General features: G+C 32.5%; 1 protein-coding gene, 1 long non-coding RNA gene and 1 pseudogene across 2 annotated transcripts in view; 1 reads left to right on the plus strand and 2 right to left on the minus strand.

Moving 5' to 3' along the window:
* LOC100917361 (transmembrane protease serine 11F) overlaps positions 1 to 24,051 on the minus strand; it is a 67,780-nt gene that overhangs the window by 43,241 nt on the left and 488 nt on the right. The gene's annotated exons all lie outside the window — the stretch shown is intronic.
* On the plus strand, positions 1,089 to 23,894 carry LOC116419738. Its single transcript, XR_004230027.1, has 2 exons — positions 1,089 to 2,790; positions 23,800 to 23,894. It is a non-coding gene; the product is annotated as an uncharacterized LOC116419738 (long non-coding RNA).
* LOC111721361 lies at positions 11,628 to 11,746 on the minus strand (annotated as a pseudogene).

A 24,051-nucleotide genomic window follows, 5' to 3' on the forward strand; every position in this document is an offset into this window, starting at 1 on the left:
GAGGTTTCTAGTATAATCTGAGAATCTGAGGCTGACCAAGGTTAAATGGTTTGCTCAGGGCTATCCAGCTATTTATAGCTATGGCAGGATTCACACTCAAATCTTCTTGATCCTAAGTCTGGCACTCTTGTTTATCCAGTAAACATATACAGACTCATCATCCTCATACTTACCACTCTCTTTCCACCCCTGAATACTTTGTAATTAGGCTTTCCTAGTTTCAGTCTGGTATGAAGTGGGCTCTAAATATAGGAAGATAATGTAGAAAGTGGATCATCCCCTCAACAATAACTCCAAAATATTTAGCAATTGTTATTTTTTATTTGTAGTGGATAGGAAGCTATAAAGTTTATATCTAATAATGACATTTTAAAACTCTTTTCTATTGATACATGAAATGAATAGATTAACCAAAAAAAAAAAAATAGAATTGGGATAAGGGCTGGCCTTGGGATTTTCTTATATGAGGAATTTTTATACCAATGTGAGACCCTCTGCTTCCGAAAAATGACCTGTTGTACTGAAATACCATGACACAGTCATTTCTTTGAGAATATAAGCCTTAAGTTCATTAATTTATATAATCATAAATTACATATTAATCTTTAAACACTGTTAGTATAATGGTATCTTCAAGAACATAGAAGTACCTCACAGAAGACATTTCCTAGAAATTAGAGGATCTTATATTTTAATATAAGTAATGGGGATACAAAAAACCAGGGAGGGACACTGCCCATGCCCTCAAGAGCAAATATCCTAATGAAGGAGAAAGCATATAAAGATCTAGCTCCATAGAGGATATTTCAGAATAGGGCAAGGTAGTCTGAAAGGGGATGTCATTAGCAGCTGGAAGCAGTGTGTACAGGGAGAGGAAAAGTTGTTTTCTTAAACAGAAACTAAGAGGCACACTATTTTAGGCATGGTGAACAGGCAATGGAGTGTTATAGTCAAGGCATGGCAGTCTACATAATGTGCTAATCAAAGAGTGTATAGAAGGATGTAACATGTAAGAAGGAGGGAAAAGGAGGAAGGAGCCAGATTACAAAGAGTTTTAAATGCCAAATAAGGAATTAATATTTGATCATCCAAGAAAAAAAGAAAGATTCCCTGGATCAAAGATGTGATCTCAAAGTATTCTATAAGCGAGATAATCCTCATCTGTCTTTTTCAAAAAAGGGAATTGTTGACCCCAGTCATATGTCCTAAAACACAAAGATTAATTTAACGCCTAGAGTTTATGATTTGGTCTGGAGTTACTTTGAAATTTTGTTCTTTTAAATACTATTTAAACTATATTGACAATTTCTGGCAACACTGTTTACTTATCTATAATGTTAATCTGCATCTGGATCTATAAAATGAGAGAGTTGGACTAAATGAGCTCTTTCAAACGCAAAGTTACAATCTTAGAGATCTAAAGCTATGATCATTATGCCTCTTTTTAAAAGCAGTTCTGTTTAATATCATGTTGCTTTAAATGGTACAATTCAAATCCATTGATTTCCTTGAAAAATTCCTAGTAGTACTAGCAATAGTATATCTAAGTACATATCATTTTTATGTCAGTCAGTCAGACAACAAGCATTTATTGAGCATTGGTGCCAGAGACTATGTAAAGCCCCAGGGATACAAAAAAACAGGAAAGAAAAACAAAATAAACCCCAAAGTCCCTGCTCTTAACATACATTCTAGTGGGAAAGCTGTGTCTGTATATGACATGCCAACGAAATGAAAGTTATTTGAAATGAGAAGGGAAGGAGCTGGAGAAGATCCAGAAGGCCTTATGAAGGTGAATTTTTTTGATAAATCTTAAAAGAAGCCAGAGAAACTAGAGATGGAAGATAAGGAAGACAGCTTTCCAGGAATGGGAAAGAATCCATAAAAAGTCATAGAGAGAGGAAATAGAGTATCATGTTTATGGAACTATAAACCAGTGTATTTGAATCATAGAGTGTAAAGAATGGTGTAAAGTGAAAAGGAGTCAGGTTATAAAGACCTGGGATTCCAAAGAGAGGATCCTATATTTGGTTATGTTGGCAAAGGTGAGCCACTGGATCCCATTAAGCAGTGGAATCACATGGTCATTCCTGTGCTTTAGAAAAATGACACTAGCAACTGAGTAGAGGATGGATTGAAATGGGGGAAAGCATGAGGCAGAGAGATTAGTTAGAAAATCATCATAATCCAGGAAGGAGTTGTTGAGGGTCTGAACTAAGGATGTTGATAGAGAAAAAGAGATATGTGAGACTTATAATGAAGGTAGAAATGATAAGATTAAGCATGGATATGTGGGGTGAATAAGGGTGGATGACATCAAGATTGCAGGTCTGGTGATTAGGAGAACAGAGGTGACCTTAAGGAATTTCAGAAGAGTTGAAGATTTGGAGGGAAAGAGATTAAGTTCTGTTTTGGACATGTTGAGCTTGATATACCTGTGAGCCATCTAGGCTCACAGTTTAAGATGTTCAAAAGACAGTTGGTTAGGTAGCTTAGGAGAAATGATAGGATTGAATATTTTAGAATTTAGATTTTAGAATCATATAACTGAACCTAAAAAAAAAAAACTAATGAGTTCACCAAGTAATATAATATAACGTGAAAAGAGAAGGATATCTAGGATGGAGCTTGAGGGACAACCATGATTGGAAATGTATGATGAATAAAGAACCAAGAAAAGGCTGAAAAGTGGTCAGAACAATAGAAGGAGAACCATGAGAAGGAGAACAGTGCCGAATGCTACACAAAAGCCAGAGAGTATTGCAATTGAGAAAAGACCATTGTAGGAAGGTAATAGGATACCTTCATATATTTTAAAATTAATTGTATTTTTCTTAATATTCCCAAGCATGAATATATAGAAGTATCACCACACTTCCTGGTGAGGACATATTCAACTAGCTTGCTCTTACAGTTGAAACTAAGGTGAAAACATGGCTAGCCCTATACTTTTTAATCTCTCTATCCAACTTACCAGATCATTTATGGTACTCAAATAGTCAATGAAAATAACTTGGAGAGTCCCTTCCAGTTCTAAATCTGAGATTCTAAGATCCCATATCATTGAGATTTTCAGTAATATAGTAAGTTAAATATATTAACTACCAGAAAGAGAGCAGATGGACCCTCAATTCACATACAGCTTCTTTGGCTAATGATGGGTACATTTGGACAGGTGGAATAATTTAATGGATGAAATCTATGATACAATGACAAAATTATTGGGTTGAGAAATTTTAGCAAAACAATTGGAATAGAAGTTTTGTGAATTCTATCTCTTAAATGAAACATTGGATTTGTAATCAAGGTCTTGAATTCAAAAGCTGACTTCACTACTTAATGCATTGTGTTTTTTATTAAGTCACTTCAATTCTGAGCTTTAGTTTCTTCATCATAAATTGAGGTTAAACTTGATGGCTTTTAAAGTTTCTTCGAGATTTGAATTCTAAGATCCCAGGAAACAGATGAGGATATGTTGGATATAGTTCTCTCTGTGTCTCTTTCTGTGTCTATGTTTATCTCTTTATTTCTGTCTTCTCCTTCTTAGTTTCCTTCTTCTCTTGAAGCTTGACCAGTAAATAAATAATTTAACTTACTTAAATTATTTTAATTTCTATAATAATCCATAAGCAGTTTTTAGTATAGTTCAAAAAAATTTCAGTACCCCTTCCAGATCTGCAATGAATCAGTTTAAATAAACAAATCAATAAATTGATAAATAAATGAATGGAGTTAAAAAAAAAATAAAGCTGTCGTATTTTACTGTTTTCACCATTCAATTACTAGTAGTCCATTCATAAATAAAAGTACAGTTTAATCTACTTACTTCAGGAAACTCATCAAACTACATTTGTAATGGATCCACTATCAACATACTATCTCCAGAGAACCACTGAACTCAGTGCATACAATTCTGTAGGCTCTAGTAATAGGACTCTGGTCTTTAAGAGACATGGAAGAGACAAGCCTGTCGTGAGCAAGGCTCAAGAAAGGAAAAGCAGGCATTCTCACCTCCAAAGGTGGGGCCAATAGAATCTTATAGTTTTAAAAGATGGCTATACTTCAAGCATGGTTTGTTCTCAATGCTAGTAAACTGTATAACCCTAGTAATCAGAATCAAATCAGTTTGCCTCCATCCCAGAAGCCTTCTCCTTCCTGGCTCAGACCATCATTTAATGAGGTGTCTGGGTTATTCATATTCATTTCACTCCAGGTTCTTCTTTTCAGTTTCTTAATTTTTTCACTCCTCCCTAGCAGCCTTGATCTCATAAAGGTTCTCATCTTTCCACCCACTTCTCTTTCACTTGATTTCTATATATTATCTTCCCCTTATTAGGGGATAAACTCCTTGAAGAAAAGGACTATATTATTTTGCCTGTGCTTGTATTCCCAGCGTTTAGCCTTGTGTTTAGTACATACTAAATACTTAAAAAAGATCTTTCACTCCATACCAAAATAAGGTCTAAATGGATACATGATTTGGTCATAAAGGATGATACCATAAACAAATTAGGAGAGCAAGAGATAATTTACCTACCAGATCTTTGGAGAAGGGAAGAATTTATGACCAAAGAACAACCTAGAGAACATTATGAAATGCAAAATGGACAACTTTGCATTAGATTAAAAAGGTTTTGCACAAACAAAACCAATGAAAACAAGATTAAAAGGGAAGTACAAAGTTGGGGAAAAAAATCTTTACAGCCAGTGGTTCTGATAAAGGTCTTATTTCTAAAATATATAAAGAACTGTGTCAAATGTATAAGAATATAAGTCATTTCCCAACTGATAAATGGTCAAAGGATATGAACAGACAATTTTCAGATAATGAAATTAAAACCATCTATAGTCATATTTTAAAAATGCTCTAAATCACTATTGGTTATAGAAATGCAAATTAAAACAACTCTGAGGTGCCACCTCATACCTCTCAGGTTGGCTAAGATGACAGGAAAAGATAATGATAAATGTTGGAGGGGATATAGGAAGACTGGGACACTAATGCATTGATGGAATTGTAAAATGATCCAGCCTTTCTGAAGAGCAATCTGAAACTACGCCTGAAGGACTATCAATCTGTGCATACTCTTTGATCCAGCAGTGCTATTACTGGGTCTGTGTCCCAAGGAAATCATAAAGGAGGGAGAAGCATCCACATGTGCAAAAATGTTTGTAGCAGCTCTTTTTGTGGAAGCAAAGAATTGAAAAGTGAATAGATGTCAATCAGTTGGGGAATGGCTGAATAAGCTGTGGTATGTAAAGATGATGGATTCTTATTGTTCTATGAAAAATGATGAACAACCTGATTTTTAGAAAATCCTGGAAAGATTTACATGAACCGAGGCTGAAAGAAACAAGCAGAAATACATTGTACACAATAACAACACGAATGTGAGATGATCAAGTGTGAAAGGCTTCGTTCTTCTCAGTATGCAGTGATCCAAAGCAATCCCAATAGACTTTGCATAGGAAATGCCATCTGCATCCAGAAAAAGAACCATGGAGATTGAATGTAAATAAACATATGATATGCTCACTTCTTTTTTCTGATTTTTTTTTATCTTTTCCATGGTTTTTCCCTTTTGTTCGGATTTTTCTCTCTCAACATGATTCATAAAACAATATGAAAGAAAACTAAATAAATTTATTAAAAAATACAACAGTTCCTCAGGATCCATCTTCCTGGAGGCATGCTTGGGGCCTTATAGTGAGCTATAGGAAGAGCTGTCACTATCTATTATTTTTATTGGTTCTTGGCAGCAAGTCTATCTATATTCAGTTTCCATTTATATCCCTTGTCTAAGCTGAACTGATAGCAAAAAAGCTCAGCTGTCACTATCTATGTCATCATGAAAAGATGTATTATTTTTAAATTCTAGCTAGTATTTGGAAGTAACAAGTAATGATTTAAGCAACAAAGTCTGTATTGACTATATAATGCTTATTTAAGACTAACCTAGAAGTTTATTTGTTGGCTTTGTCTTTTTTTAATTAGTGCTTTTGCTGTCTTTTTAAGAATTATGGGACCATGTGGGACTATTTAAATTTGTCTTCTTATCTATAAAGTGAAGATAATAGCACTTGTCTTCTCTAACTCAGGGTTTTTGTGGGACTCAAATGAAATAATAAAGTACTTTGTAAAATTTTTTTTAAAGATCTTTCCTATTATTCTATCTATGTGCCATATATCAGGAACTGTGCTAGTCAGACATATGTGAATCCAATAACTAATAATAAAATAATATTCCATTTACTGATTCTTACAGGGCCTGCCATCATAGATGGCATAGATGGCATAGATATTGCCACACTGGCCTCTGTTGTTAAGTAGAGCTACTTTACCAGCAGTTCTGCTTCAATGGCATTTGATTCTAACAACTGTAGTCATCTGGTTAGCCTACCACACCCACAAGGCCAAGAGATCAACAATAGAGCCAGATTAGTCTAGGCTGCTCCATGTCAGTGCAAGAGAGATCCATGACCCTACATGGGCAACTCATATATCTACTCTATCCCCTAAACAGTGGATGTTTAAGAGTGACCGCATTAAACCAACTATCTCCTCAAAGACCAGGTCTTACTGTCTATGGGAATTAACCTTCTTGGGCCTCAGTTTCCACATCTGTAAAAAGAAATTTAGACCAGATGACCTGTGAGATCCTGCTATGATCTTATATGATTTGATTCCTGAGTCTAGAGAATATTATGGAAAAGCTAATGCACAAGAGTGCCATATTTTACTCACATATCTTTTATTATCTTTCAAGTTGTACTGCTGGGCATTTTTTATTAATCTCCACTTGAATGTTAGCAGCAATACTTTGAAATGTAGAAAGCATAATTACAATAACAGCATCTTGCTTTTTTAGCTTATGAGGTGTTTTTCTCACAACTCTGAGAGGCAGATTGTGTCAGAGTACTTATTCCTATTTTACAGATGAGAAAACTGAGGTGTAAAATGTCTAAGTATCATGGGTAGACAACTACAAGTGTTACGATTTGAACATTTCTCTCTTTACTTCAAGAATGGCATGTTTTCCACTAGTATGTTACCTTTAAAATATAATGACTGTTTACAACTACTTGGGCTATATACTGTCTTTTGTGGAAATCAAATAATCTGAGAAAGAAATCAAATAATGCTAGAAAGAAAATGCTAATACATAATCATTTCTGAAATAAGGAAGGTAATTAAGAATTTTTTAAAGATAAAATATAATCCCAAAAGAATTTCAACAGATAATGCTAGAATGAAAATGCTAATACATTATCATCTCTGAAATAAGATAATTAAGAATTTTTTTAAATATAGAATATAATCCCAAAAGAATGACTTCAACAAAAAGTACTAATACAATTTTTATAAGAAAATCAACGAAAAAATGTACAAATATGTCTAAGTAACGAATGCTTTTAGAAGGTGGAGCCTGACTCATTTATGAATTTATATTCCAGCACTTAATACAGTGCATGGCACAAAGTAAGTAGTTAATAAATACTTGTTGAGTTGCATTGAAAAGAAATGAAGCCAGTCTGGAAAATGAAAGAACTAGAATACCAAGATTCTTTCATTCATACACTAGAATGTTAATTCTGTGGGGGCCCATATCATTCATTGGGTCTTATAGTAGGGCTTCCTTTTAGGTTTGGCTATGGCTTAGTCTTGACAGCTACTGAGATTCCTTCTAATTCTCAAATTTTATGACAATTTTTCTTTTTCTTTTTTTTTTTTTTTTTTTTGGTCTTTGTTGTCTTTGGTGCCCAAGTGCTTTGCACATAGCAGGTGCTTAATAAGGATCTGCATTTGTGGAGTCCAACTGCTATTTATTGAGTGCTTATTATCCATGAGTATATTTTTTTGCAAATGACATTTTAAGTTCAATTTTTAAAAAATGATAATAGAATTTTGTTCATAAATTGGGAAACAAAACAGAAAACATCATCTATCCTTATAAAACTACTTTCTCTAAGGCATCTATGATCCTTGAATACAATGGAAACTCATTTTCTGGGGCTCCAGACTACATTAATCTTAATCTGATTGTACATTATGAATTGTTAACTAGAACAAAAAGCAACATGAATAACATTATACCAATCATTATGGATTTCCATAGAAATATGGAGAGGAAATGTTTCTAATTATGATCCTCACATTTGAAGCCCCTTCAGTATGGGTCAGAACTTGCTCACTGCTTGAAAGAAGTCATGAGCATCACAAATGCCTCTATACTGCCAATGCACAAAGACCACTAACTAGAGAGTGGTTTGTCCTTTTACTTCCCCAATTCTTTTCTTGGTGCTGAGGTAACCTACAGTTTATCTGGGATAATCAGCCAGTACCAAAGACAACTTCCCTCTTATCTTTTCTCTTTCCTTCCTTCCCTAGCAAGAACCACCCTGAATCCACCAGGCTAATTTTTTGAGAAAGATTTCTATTCCTTCTGGTGAGATGGAAACCACCAGTCTTTATTTATTACATGCCCAAGGTACTCCTGGTTTTATCACCTGCCTTGTTTCTATATCCTTCATATCACTAGCATTATCAGTTGACTTACTAATTTAATTTAAGGATCCCTAGACTCTATCAGTGTCCCACTACTTCAGCTTTAGGATTTCTGTGACTTTTCATCCATTCTATAGCTGATTTTTAAAAAATATTTTGTCTCCTTCAATTTGTGTGAGCTCCTTGAGAATAGAACTGTTCTCATTTTTTGTTTGTATCCCCAATACTTGGCACATACTAAATACTTAATAAAATATCTTTTATTCATTAATTTATCTGTAGTTTATCTCAGAAGATTTCTTCAGTAAAGGCTATTCTGTTCAAGCTTGTTCAAAAGCATAAGAATTATTTCTAGTAACATTGTGTGGTAAGGAAAGGGATGGGGAATAGACTGTACCTATGATTTTATCAGTAATGGAAATTCCTTTTGTCAGTATAGATTGGAACTTTATCTCTGACCAATATCTAATGTTAGAGAATGATTTGCACATGGCTGGTACTTAATAAGGATTTGCTTGTGGTGTCCAACTGCTATTTATTGATCACATTATCCATGAACATTTTTTTTTTGCAAAATCTCATTTTAAGTTCAATTCAAAAAGAAAGGAACTAGAATAAAATGATAATAGAATTTTGTTCATAAATTGGAAGAGAAAACAAAACAGAAAATGTCATCTCATCCTTAAAAAACTACTTTCTCCAAAGGTCTTACTTGAACCCAGTTCATCCTGATTCTGAGGCTAGTTCTCCATGGTGCCTCTCATTGTGAATTGAATCCAGTCCAAATTAATAAGCATGTATTAATTAAACATGTGCTATGTGCTAGTCACTAGGAAATGAAAAAAATGAAAAGTCATCCTTATGTTCAAGAAGCTAACATCCTTCTTTAACATTTAGGGGGATACAGGAATGGGAATGATCATTAGTTTCAGTCTTCATAGATATTGCTTGTAAATAACTATTTCATTACCATTCTGTTCTCACTTGAGGTTGGTGATTCTATTTGTCTAATATTAACCATGTATTTGTCAAATAGATGGGGTAGGTAGGTGGTGCAGTGGATAAAGCGCTGTCCTGAAGTCAGAAAGACCTGCCTTTCTGAATTCAAATCTGGCCTCAAACACTTATTACCTGTCACCCCACTTAACTCTATTTGTCTCAATTCCTTCATCTGTAAAATAAGCTAGAGAAGTAAATGGCAAACTACTCCAGTATCTTTGTAAGAAAAACCCAAATGGGGCCATAAAGAGTCAGATGTGACTAAAAATAACTACAAAACAAATGATTTGAAGAGATTTGAGAGTGTACCAATTCCAAATGCCCTTTCTATTATGCCTATATGCCCAACATGAGTTATTCATTTTGAAATTATGGTGGACAAGGCTTTAGAATCAAACTTTAAATAGATGTAAATATGATAATCTATGGGCTAAGACGTTAATACTAAAATGTAAAAAAAAAAATTTGCTTATTTCTATTGTCTATATTTTTTTCTTAACTCATTCATTTTTTAAACTATTGCAATACATCGTCACTTAACTAAAATTTTCTCCAAAGTTTCCGACGATTGCTTATTTGCCAAGCCTTCTTCCAAAACAAATGAACAGGTTTTCTAGACTATCTAGTTTGTGCGAACTGCCTGAGATGTGGATAAGTCAAGTGTATTACCTAGTCTCACATAACCCATCTGTGTTTGAAGTTGTGTCTACTTGAATCCTTGTTTTCCTGCCTCTGAGGGCTGGCTCTATCCCCTATATCACAATGAGAATATTTGTTGAATTATTGATATTCTGTTGATAGACTCCATGTATGTATATATATAAATACACCACTGGCTCTAGTTTTAGAAACCAATGCCAGCAGGAGAAAGACTTTGGCAAAATTCCCAACCGAGTCAGTCACTGGGTGTGCATTGCACTAGCTGACACTGAGTCAGCACTTACTAACATGCTGCTGTCACAAACTGCTCTTATTGAGGGATGGAATCTCCAGGTTAAATGCTGATGCTCTCCGCTCTCAGCTGACTCAGTGATTAGAAGCCAGTTATTGCACAATCTAGTTCAGAGGGAGGAGCTGTGATTAATTTCAATTGCTCCAGATAAAAAAGATCAACAAAGTTCTCATTTAAAACTAATTTGATTTGCATGTTAAATAAACAAAATTAGCATGTCCCAGAATCTTAATATGCTACATTTCTAAACGGTCACTTAACATAGCATAGGAAGTAAGTAGCTCAGCAGGCAAATGTTGAAGGTTGAACAGCTTCTCAACCTGAGTTTTTCCTACTGATATTTTATAGGATCATGGGATCATAAGTTTGGAACTGGATTCTACTCTAATTTATTTATTTTTTAAAATAACAAACTAAAAATCTTAGAGGCTAAGTGATTTGCCCAAAAGTATACAAGTATAGTATATGGAAGTATATGAATTGAAGTAACAATAAACTAAATTAAATACTTTCTGACATAACAAGTGCATTACAGACTTGCAAAATGCTTCATGAAGTATGAGAATAGAATTCACTACTATACAGAGTGGGGAATTGTATTTTGAAAAAATTTCCTATAGGAAAAAATATTTGAATTGGACTTTAAATATGAGTTAGGATTAAATATGTGGAGAGAAGCATGTTCTAAGCAAAGAGAGAGTGTGTACAAAAGAATGAAATAGGAAAAAGTAGGATCTTCATTTTTAACATAATTTATTTCTTCTGCTATATAGATAACATAATCCAAGGTGGCAATTAGATTGTAAGTGTTGAATAAAGTGCTGAATAAATACAATGAGTATAGTCATCTTAAACCCAGCAGTTAACTAGATGAAGAATGATATTCTATTATAGAGATAAGCAAATCTTACGTAAGTGCAACTTGAAGTTCATAGTTTATCTGAGTGTCCAGTTAAGTCACTTAGAACTCAATATTAATGATGGTCAAGATCCCAGGATTGCTTATTCTATGTACAGACATAAAGAGACCTTTCTTTTGCTTAGTTTAACCAACTAATCTATCAACAAACATTTATTAAGCATCTACTACATTTCAATCACTGTGCTAGGTCCTGAGCATGCAAAAAAAAATGTATTCTTTCTCTCAAGGAATTTTATATACTATTAGAGAGAAAAATATAATTAAGTGCCAAAGAGTAGGCAGCAATGCCTTAACCACATATATGTTGTAAAAACTTTCATTCTTATCAAGAAAAATACTAGCATTCTTTTTTTTCTTCATACAACACTCTAGACTGAAGTTGTATACCTAGTCTCTTGACAAAAAAAAAAAATCATGAGAGAACGGAGAAAATAATAATAGAAAATAAAACCTCACTGCTAATAGAAAGAAAAAGGAACACAAATTAAATGTATACCCTATTAATGATTAGTAAACAAAGCATTTTTGTAAGTGAAGACTAGTCCAATGTATTGGGTTTATAAGCTCAAAAAAAGAGGCAGAATACAATGAATAGTTTCTCTCCAATTATGATTCAAGTTTTGTGCTATATATTATAAGATTTTATAACTTTTAGCTATAATAAACCCGATTATAATACTAATAAAATGTGTACTAATTATATCTAGAGAATGGTATTCTCACTTCCTTACATTGTGTTAAGATAATTTTGATATGCATGATTCTTAAAGCCATCTCAAGAATTAACCATAAGTGAATTGACTTAAAGAAAAAAAATGAAGAGCCTTGCTGATCTTGATTAATTAGTGACTTATTTATGACCCTTCTAAGACAAAGAATGAAGGCCACAAGAAAAACAAAGTTATTATATCCCAGAAGAGCCTTAAAATGAGCAATATAATTAAACCTCTAGTTATTTAGTAATTTAATTTTATCTGAAACTATGGCTGTAATGATATTATTGAGAATGTCAAATCATGTGATTCTTAAGCTTTAAATTCCAGAGCAACTTAAGCATGAATGTGCTAGAGCCAGTTCAAACAAGAGGGCCCATTCATATTGTTAAATTGTCTGTGTGAAAATTTACTTCTTAAAAATCAGCAAAGATTATAAATCAAGGCTTGATTTATCATTTTTTTGTTCATCTAGACTTAAGAAAGTAGTGGAGAAATATTAATAATGAAGATTAAGCTTGAATATTTGTCTAATTTACTTTTTTTCCCAGAAAATGAGTTTTTAAACGTTTGCTAGTACATCTTTGACCCCATGTTTCAAGTTTCTCCTCTAAAAAAGAGGAGGGAGAAAAAGAGGAAAAGAAGAAAATATAATGAAAGAGGATCAGGGTAAAAAAAATAAGAAAAAAGAAATCAAATAATAAGAAAGCAACAAGAAAAATATGAAGACAAAATATTATGAAGAAGAAAATATAGAAAATAGAAGAGCTAGAGAAAAATATGTCAGTAGAGGCAAGAAAAAGAGAACAAAGAACATGAAAGAAGTCAAAGACAAGAATAATAACTAAGAAAGCAAAAACAAACAAACAAAATACTTGAATAAAGAATACATAAATGGAGAAAGAGAAGTTGGAAGAAAGAGAATATATATTATAAGGAGTATAGTACAGTACAACATAGTATAGTATAGAGAGAATACACATATAGAGACATACATATGTATATCATTTATTAGGTAGTTACTATATACCAGGAACTGTGCTAAACACTGGAAATACAAATACAAGTAAACTAAATAGTTCCTACCTTGAAGAATCTTGCATACTATTGAGGATAGATAATAAAAATAGGTAAGCTAAAAAGGGAGTGAGGAAAAATGTAGGGGAAAAGAAGGCATAAGAAATAAGAAGAAAAGTGTATTTCAAAGAGAAGCAAAAAAGGTCCTTAAAGAGAATCCAGCTTTGAGTGAAGAAACATTACTGACATCCTTCCTGAAATGATGGTACCAGGAAAAGAGTCAACAGTCTGAATAGTGGGCTCTCACAAAAATATAGTAACATATTTCCTTTATCTTGCCAAATCTGGAAATAGTTACAAACAGAGAGGAGCTTTAGATGAGGAGAAAGGAGGAGATGTTCTAACAGGAAGGGATGGTTGACTGAGCAAAGTGATTATAGAGGGATAATACTGGAGAATTTATAGAATGCTTTAACAGAGGGGAAAAAAATAATTCTTGGTAAAGTTGCAGGGAAGAAGATATATTAATGTGACAAATCATGTGTATTAATTGAAATTAGTGCTGAAGCCCGGAGAGTCTGGGCTTTCTTTTTTCACTAAAGTGCCCCTTTGCTCTGAATGGTCCATTAATTTGTAGGCTCCTTGAAAGCAGTTTACAATCTAATGGATTCTAGTATGCAAAGAGCCTTTGCTTATTTTTTTATCCACATTGCTTAACAAATGCCTGGCTGGTATAGGTACTTAATAGATATTGATTGATTGGATTCTTTCTTCAAAAAAGAACCAAATCAGCAGACACAATCAGCAGACACAGTCCTATATCCGAGTTCAGGGCTTGTACTTTGGCTGACATGTAGTCACAGTTTGATATTTTAGTGGAGTGGGGGAGAAAGGCATCCCTCTTACTTTATCCTTCCCTAGATGCACTTCATGTCACATGTTCATTCAAAGGAAGAAAAAAGGCAAGGGAAGAATCATTTCTTTTGTCCAAAAGTCCTCTGAGGTATCAGTCCTTTTTTTGCTCAGGAGCCAAAAAACCCAATTTTGCTTTGTCATTTCCAAAGTACCCAAGACCTTCTGTGCACAGAACCAACAGAAAGCAATCATCATCTCCAAAGCATAAAAGCACTGAGCTAATACACATAGTATCCTGGAGTCAGGCAACTCCTGACTTGTTCAATAATTCGATGTCTCAATTTTAGTGTCTATTAACTCCCCTCAAAGTCTGAAGACCTAAATTGATTCATTGTGATATTGTTCGGAAAAGTATATAAGAGTAGATTGACCTAAAAAATATTTTTACTCTCAAACAGTACGTAATATTGTAGCAAACATATGTCCCTTATATGTGTTCATCTTACACATTTTTACACTAATTTCACACTGAATAAAGAATAGTTCTTTAATCTAGTTATAGTAGATATAGAGTAAATGAAAGTAGTTCAAAGTAGTTGCTTAATAACTTGTAGAGCAAATGAGTCGTTGCATTTTTCAACAAGTGCTTCTTGTGTAAGTAGCCTTATAATGATGATATAATTAAAATGGTTTATGAGACAAAATCTACATGCTATGTGAAATCTGAATCAATAATTTTAGGAATTTCTAAAGGTTATTTTTTAATATTGCCTTCATTTAGTATTTAGTATGTTAGTGCTTTTCATTTTTCATTTTTCCTATTTATCCAATTATATCCAATTTCTATCCAGTTTATCCAAAGAGATTCCTTTCTCCCCTAGTCCAGCAGAAATATCAAACTGTAACCACATGTCAGGATATATAGCTTATTTGAACATATTTATTACACATTTTTTCCCCCATTAGGCCAAACTCCTCTAAAGCAGTATCTTTCATCTTTCTTTGTATTCCCATTGGTTAGCATAATGCCTTACACACAGAAGATTCTTAATATCTTTATGGATTGAGTGACTCAACCAACACTACTGACAAAGTTGCTAAAGAAGGCTGTAACAAATGGCTGGGTCATATAGATTAGTTTATGGACATGGAAGGATTTATGATTACAATTCAGTAGTAGGTAATTACTACCAGAAATGACAGAAGGGCTAATAACTTTAAACATTTGAAACTTAATGATCAGTACCAATTGTACAAGGAGATAGTAGAAAATGTACAAAATATCACTCACTGCAGGCTGCAAAAATTGGTCTAACCAAATACTTAACAAGCTATGATCTGGCAGCAGGAAATTTATATTAGAAGCTCATTATCTTTTATAGATTGTTGAACAAATCCCTCTAATATAATATCTTTGAAAACTCAATCAATAAACTAAATTAGAACTAGAGCATCATTATAGACTGAACTGCTGCCCTCAATCACCCAGACATAACAATGAGTCATAAAAACTTGTGAACAACTTTTAAAAAGAGATGTCACTATGTCAAATATTCAGAATCTTCAAGCTATATGGAATGAAAAGATTTCAAAATACAGAAAAATCAGAATCATCTGGAACCAGGAAGAGGCATATATCCTTGGCAATGTCTATTGGTTCAGCACCAGAAATGGATTTGGTTTTATTAATGGACATTAATGAATATGTATTACTCATCTGCTTTGCCACTAAACCCTAAGGCCTAATAGACATTTTCATCCGACTTTCAGCTGAAACCTCCTAAAAAACTTCTTTATCAGAATGTGAGTTGCTAAAGAACTACCTCACTTTTCTATTTGGATCCCAGGAATTTTCTACATCAAAAGTAGGTAATAAATGTTTTTCTTTCATTGATCCATTTATCCCCTAGGCTACCAAATTTGAATCGAAAATTCTTTCAGTGAACTCATAAAAAATGAACATATTAGGGGGAGCTAGATGGTACAGTGGAGAGAGCACTGGCCCTGAAGTCAGGAGAACCTGAGTTCAAATCCAGCCTCAGGGACTTAACACTCACAACTGTCTGATCCTGGGCAAATCACTTAGTTCCAATTCCTCTCCAAAATAAAAAAAAATAAATAAACTATAAAAAGGGAAAAAAGAAAATGAACTTATTTCTTAATGTTTAGTCAGCTGCAAAAATCAGTTTTAAACCCACCTATGAAATAATCCTCAGAATATTAAATATAAAAGAATAATAGTAGGATAGTTACTTGTCCCAGGACCATTTCTATCCTTCAAAAAAAACCACTATTGATAATGATATTTGGTAGTAGGAGTAGAAATAGGAGTAGTGGTGGTGATATTGATGGTGGTAGTGGTAGCAGTAACAGCAGCAGCAATAATAGTAGTAGTAGTAATAGTAATAGTAGTAATAGCAGTACTTGTAATAATAGTAGTAGTAGTAATAGTAATAGTAGTAGTTGTAATAATAGTAATAGTAGTAGTGATGAAAATGGTGATGTGGTGGTAATAGTAGTAGTAGTAGTAATAGTAGTAATAGCAGTAATTGTAATAATAATAGTAGTAGTAGTAGTAATAGCAGTAATTGTAGTAATAGTAGTAGTAGTAAGTAGTAATATAGTAGTAGTAATAATAGTAGTAGTTGTGGTAATAGTAGTAGTAGTAAGTAGTAATGTAGTAGTTGTAGTAATAGTAGTAGTAGTAATAGTAGTAGTGATGATGATGGTGATGGTGGTGGTAATAGTAGTAGTAATACTAGTAGAAGAAGTAATAGTGGTGGTGATGGTGGTGGAAGGAGTAGTTAAGTGGTGATAGTGGTAGTTAGTAGGAGGTATTTATGTATTCCTTGGAGGTTTACAGAACATTTTATAGTCATTCTATTATTTGATCCTCACAATAGCACTGTATGGAAGGGAGTACCTTCATTTTATAAATAAGGAAAATTGAATCCCAGAGAGGTTGCTCAAATCACATGACAAGTGCATAGCAGGGCATGATCCCAATGTGTTCTGATTCTAAATTTACTGCCTTTTTTATTACCAAAAAGTCTATTTATTTTTGAGACATAAAAGATTAGAGGTAGAAAGGATTCAAATAGTCATCTATATTTTCTGCAGGTGCATGGTATAGTGTAAGATATTAGATTTTCTTTGGGTTAATATGATAAAAATTTAGAAGTTGTCTATAGCTAGGGCTTAGAGGTGCACTAAAAAGCAATCTGGTAGCAGTACCAGATCTGAAAATCTATTACAAAGAGGTAATCATCAAACAATACGGAATTGACTAAAAATAGATTAAAGGATTAGTGGGCTATATTATTGTATACAATAATAAATGACCACAGTGATCTAGTGTTTAACAAACTCAGTGATCCAAGATTTATGACAAGAACTCATTATTTGACAAAAAAAAAATCCTAGGAAGATTGAAGTAGTTTGGCAGAAATTAGATATAAATGAACAGCTCACTCCATATACTGAGATGAAATCAAAATGAGTACATGATTTAAAAGTAGTTATATCATAAGTAAATTAGAGGAGTATGGAATATTCTGCTTCTCAGAATTATGGATAGGGGAAGAATTTATTACCAAACAATAAATGATAGAGAGCATTGTGAAATATAAAATGAATAATTTTGATTAAATCAAATTTAAAAGGTTTTGTACATACAAAACCAATGAAGCCAAAATTAAAAGGCAAGTTGGAAAATGGGGGAAAGTGGGAAGAAACTTTACAGTAAATTTCTATGATAAAGGTCTTATTTCTCAAATATACACACAATGGAGTCAAATTTATAAGAAAAGATATCATTCCCTAGTTGATAAATGGTCAATTAATGGGCAATTTTCAGAAGAAGAAATGAAAGTTATTTAAAGATTTGTATGAAAAATAATGCCCTAAATCAATTTTGATTAGAGAGATATAAAACAACTCTCAGATTGGCTAAAGTGACAAAAAAGGAAAATAAATGTTAAAGAGGAGGTGGAAAAATAGAGACACTGGTGCATTATTGATAGACTTGTAAAATGATCCAACCAATCTGGAAAACAATTTGGAACTATGCCCAAAGGGCTATAAAACTGTACATACCCTTGTATCTAGCAATACCATTACTAGGTCAAAGAGATTAAAGAAAAAGAAAAAAATCTTATTTATGCAAAAAAAAGTTTATAGCAGCTCTTTTATTGTTAACCAAGAATTAGAAATTAAGAGGATGTCCACCAATTGATGAATGGCTAAACAAGTTGTAATATATGGTTTTTGATGGAATTCTATTGTGCCAGGTGGCCCAGTAGATAGAAAACTGGGCTGGAATCAAACTGATCTTCCTGAATTCAAATCTGACTTCTGATACTACTTAACCTTGAGCAAGTCACTCAGTCCTGTTTACCTTGGTTTCCTCATCTGTAAAATTAGCTGAAAGAGGAAGTGGCAAATTACTCTATCATCTATGCCAAGAAAGTCCCAAATGGGGTCACAAAGAGTAGAACATGACTGGAAAATGATATGGCACAACATAAGAAATGACAAGCAGGAGGCTGTGAGAAAAATCTAAGAAGACTTGTATGAACTGATGCAAAATAAAATGAGCAGAAGCAGGAGAATATTGTATACCTTTAACAGCAATATTGTAAGAAAATTAAAAGTGAATGACTTATCTATTCTCAATTACATAATGACCCCAAAGAGTTATGATAAAAAATATTATTGACCTCCACAGAAAGATTAGAAGCTAAAAACAGATTGAAGTACACTTTTAAACTTTATCATTCTTGATTTCTTTTGGTCTGGGTTTTCTTTTTTTCAACATGGCTAATGTGGAGATATTTTGTATGACTGAACATGCATAATCTATATCAAACTGCTTGCCTTCTCAATGAAAGGAGAATGGAAACAGGAAGAGAAAGACTTTGGAATTCAAACTTTTAAAAAATGAATGTTAAAAATCTTTGATTATATTTCATAAAGAAAAAATAAGCAACACATGAACTTTTAAAGATTTTAAAAGGGCTTTGAATGCCAAAAAATAAAATCAGTAGACCTTTCAAAAATATACAATGAAAATTAATCTGTTTCTAAAACTTAAAAGAAAAAGGCATTCATTATTTTTTAAATGTTGAGAATCTAGATAGCGTTCAAACACACACACTTTAAATACCAAACACTATACAAATGCTGTACAGTTTGTACAAATACAAAATACAAATACTGAAAATTCATAGAATAAGGTATTTATATAGATTAGCCCAAACACTAAAATAAAAATGATTGCCTTAAATTTTTTCACTTAAAAATTGAGCACTGATGTTTGAGGAATCCCCAGCTCTTCAAACTAAATATTGAAATGATATAAAAATTTTACTCAAACTAGAAAATTTGTTTTTATATGGCTTCCACTATCATTTGTTCCTGTCATCCCTATCTGGCGTCTTTGTTATCCTCTATATTTACACATCCAAAGAAACAGGCTAAAACAATCAGTGTTTTCTTGATTTGTGGAGGGTTTTCACTCTGTTAGTAATTTTTGTTGGTTACAATTAGTTGATACTTAGAGTCAGAATTATAGATTACATATTCACCAAATCTCCTACCTCTACTTAGTCATGTTCAGAGAAAGGGCAAGCTACTCTATTTATCATCCTGTAGTTTGAACTAGATAGTCTCTGAGATCTCTTAGGGCTCTGAGATCCTATTATTCTCTGAGTAGGATTGTTTGTTGATTTCAATGCTCTTTCCCAACTTCTGCTGCAGTCAGCAAAGATTTGTTGCTATCAACAAAAAGACTTAATGAAAGAAGATGGGAAACTACATGTACACATATTTAAAAGCAAGATTTGCAGAGGAGAATTTAGATAATATGATTGAAGACAAGTTTTGACTAGGTATTATGATTATTCATATTAAAAGAATACTAGAAACAGAAGTCCAGAAAGAAAGTAAACCTCTACAAGAAAAAGAAATGGAAATGATTTGAAAATGTTTTTAAGATCAGGAAGAAATAGAATACTCAATTATCTAAATATAATTTGTTTTGTAAAAAAAAAATTATCATGACTGTTGGATAAATAATGTCCTTGTATTGTTTAATAGATCTCAGATTATCTAAATAGCCAACTTCATATCATTAAATCCTTTCAGAATAAGGTCTTTTCTTATGAAGATCTTTTGTAAACTATATAAGTAGAGAAATATCCTAATAATTTGCCTTGTGGAAAATGAGGAGTAGGACTAGATGAGTCCATGATTTTGTGATTTATCCTTTAATAATTATATAAATTCTAGGGACAGCTGGGTAACACAGTGGATAGAGCACCAGCCCTGAAGTCAGGAGGACTTGAGTTCAAATCTGGTCTCAGATATATAAATATATATAAATTTTATCTTTATTTGTGGCATATTGAGTTCTTGACTCTTTCATTTGACAAGTACAATTGACATTTTTGTGCTCACACTGTTTGGAATAATTATCCTTTAATAATTATATCAATTCTCTTTATTTTTGGAATATTGAATTCTTGACTCTTTCATCTGACAAGTACAATTGATATTATTGTGCTTACACTATTTAGGATCATTTATGAACACATTTTAAAAGACCTTGAATAGTCTCCCTGAGTAATAAGTTGGAAAATAGCGAATTGTCCCTTTCTAGTCATTAGGGTGTCATTTAATCTATCACTTTTATAATGAAAGTGATGATGAAGTTATATAGTGTAGTACAGACCCTCACTGGACTGAAAGAATACCTTCTATATCTATTAAGTGTTGAAAAAAAGAGGATAGAACAAGGTTTAATGACAGTCATGTTGAATTTTTGAAAACAACATAATTATATGGAAGTGAATGACACCTCACTTTTTTTACCTTGGAACAAGATTTCTTTCTGTGAAGAACATCTACTGAAGTTCAGTCTACTAATCACTACCCTTCTGATTCTTCAACAGAACTCATTTGCTTTTACCAACCTACGAAGATCCAGATAATAACAAAATACAATTGTGAATGCAATATGGCAGATATTGCTACAGATCTATTTTGTGCATCTGATAAGCTCTGGGGGAGAGATGATGTTCAGATAATAATACCTTTGCCTTCAAATACCTTAAAGTCAGGTTAAAGTTATTATAATTGCACAGATTATCTACAAATATATACAATTTATGTGGTAAATGCATTAGAGACAGAAAACAAAGTGATATATGAAGTTTTATGTGGAAAAACACTAATGACTGACCTGGCAGAAAAGGGTTTCTGGAGATGTTAGTATTTGGTATAGATTTTACACAGGATTTCAGCAAGAGAAAAGGAAATCTCCCATCCTTGGCAAGGAAATGATATGACCAAAGACAAAGAGATTAAAAACGTATTTTTGGAGAAGGTTAGGGCAGGGGATAGTGAATACATTGTTACAGAAAGGAAAAATTTGTACAGGAAAGTAATATGAGATAAGGTTGGTAGAGAGGGTTCAAATTACTAAAGGTCCTGAATGACAGACAGAAGATTTCAAACTCTATTCAGTAATACTAGCTGACATTTACATGGCATTTTAAGGTTTTCAGTTTAGTTTTATATAGATTAACTCATTTGACTCTGAAGACAACCCTGCAAGGTGTTAATATAGTTACATCTCCATTTTAGAGATGAGAAAACTGTCTATGATTCTGCTGCTATTACATAGCAAAGGCAGAATTTAAATTAGAATCTGACTGAGACCACATCTAGCATTTTCTTACCCACTACCCCACGCCTAGTTGCTTTAGGTCAGCTGTGGAATATTTTTGAGCAAAAGTACAATTTGGTCATTTATGTAAGAGACTACACTGGTATCTATATGGAGGGTGAATTATACTAAGATCAAAGCAAGAAGACCTATAAGTCAGTCTATTACAGTATAGTCCAGGTGAGTGATAAGGGCTTACATGAGGGCAATAGTGGTGGACTAGAGATGCTTTGAGAATTTCAGCACTAAAAATTAACAAACGTTCAAGAGAGAGGCTGTTTGAATATCCAGGTTCTATCTACAAATAAGACCTTTAGAGATAAATATAACATAAGCAGACACAAAGTATATTAGAAAAGAGATTCTTTTTTTTTTTGAAATTAATAAACAGGAATCTCTTGTACTTGTTCCTCCATAGATGTTTAATGTGATTTTTTGAATTGAATTGGTGGTTGTCACAATGTTCCCTTTGTTTATATTTCTATTTAATTTCTATCTGTTTTGTTTGAAGCTAATTATATGAGCTCTAGAACTTTTTTGGAAAGTAAGAAATGCATTTTCTCATATAGTAAATATTCTAATACAGAGAGTCAATTAACTATATCTTAATTATAAAATAAGTAAATGGAAGAAAACTTAGCCAAAGAATATAGTTGTTTCTCCTCTCTTCAAGTGCCCCACTTGAGAAGTTAGTTATTTATGTCAGCATGTATATTCATTTAAATTATTAAGACATTTAGTGAGCTGAAATTAATTTGCTTTTCTTTTCTTCCTGACAAAATCTGAACCCTATGGCAAACAATGCAGCCCTGGTGTTCTTAAGAGTTCATGTACCTGACAAATATGGAAATATTTAACATGATTGTACATGTATGACCTATATTGGATTGCTTTCCTGTCTTGGGGAAGGGGAAGTAAGAGAGGGAGGGAAAAAAATTTGGAACTCAAAATTTTATAAAAATGAATGTAGAAAACTATCTTTACATGTAATTGGAAAATAAAATAAAATAATGTTAAGTGAGGAGAAAAGAGTCAATAGACCTCCAAAACTATGCACTTAAGTGTCAAAAGAATATCAGTCTTTTGACTGGTTGACAGCTGTCAACCAAGATAGAGCAGAGAGAAATCTTGAAGTCTGCTCTTCTCATTTTAGAAAATGAAGTTCATAGTGGTAAAGCAACTTTTTCAAGCTCACATTGATAGTAAGGATCCAAGATTAGAATTTGTTTCTTAGTTTGTAAAGTAATAGTAATCAATCAATCAATCAATAAGCAGTACCTAATGATTGCCAAGCACTTTGCTAGCTACTGAAAAAATGAATAAAAAGGATGAAATGATTCCTACTCTAATGGAGCTTAGATTTTGATGGAGAGATGAGAGGCCTCTATCTAAATATACGCAGTATAAATATAAAGAGGATCAAGCCAATATAGTTAAATAAAGATATTTAGGAAGGAAGGAGATCAGGAGAAGTGACTAAATAAGAAATGTAGTACCATGTCAAATTTATCAGGTGTTTTTTCTTATTTGGAAATTATCTTTACAATGAAAATTTCTGTTCAGATTGTATCATTTTACCATTTATCAAATACATTCAAAGAAGGTTTTTATTTTTAAATCATTTAACTTACAAAGAATTATAGTAACTGTCCTTTTTTTATTTTATCATACTAACATGAATCATAATGTTTTCTTGTCAAATTTGTCAAGTATTCTTCTTATTTGGAAATTTGTCTTTGCATTGAAAACTCATATTTAGATTGTATCATTTTACATTTATCAAATGCTTACATTCAAAGATTTTTATTTTTAAATCATTTAACTTACAAAAATTATAGTGACTCTCCTTTTTTAATTTTATCACACTAATATGAATCATAATGTTTTCTTATCAAATTTATCAAGTATTTTCTTTATTTGGAAATCTGTCTTTGCAATGAAAACTTATATTTAGATTGTATCATTTTACCATTTATCAAATGCTTACATTCAAAGATTTTTATTTTTAAATCATTTAACTTACAAAAATTATAGTGACTCTCCTTTTTTATTTTATCATACTAACATGAATCATGTTTTCTTTTCTTATTTTATATTTCTTTTTCTTAGGAAAAAATGTGACTATCCATTAATAAACAGATCCTATTGAAAATGTAAAACTTCATATTAACAGCAAAATACCAAGATTAAAAACAAGATAAAAAGTAAGTAAAAAACAATTCCTTCCTGGGTGCTAAAATATAAAATACAACTCATATCATTATATCACTTCCCTTTTTCTATTAAAAAAAATAGAAATATAAGTCATTTAGTGAGGCTTCAGTCCAAAGTATCTCTTAAATATTGTAACATAAAAGAGAA

The sequence above is a fragment of the Sarcophilus harrisii genome, chromosome 6 (genome assembly GCF_902635505.1).
Source record: "Sarcophilus harrisii chromosome 6, mSarHar1.11, whole genome shotgun sequence".
Lineage (NCBI taxonomy): Eukaryota > Metazoa > Chordata > Mammalia > Dasyuromorphia > Dasyuridae > Sarcophilus > Sarcophilus harrisii.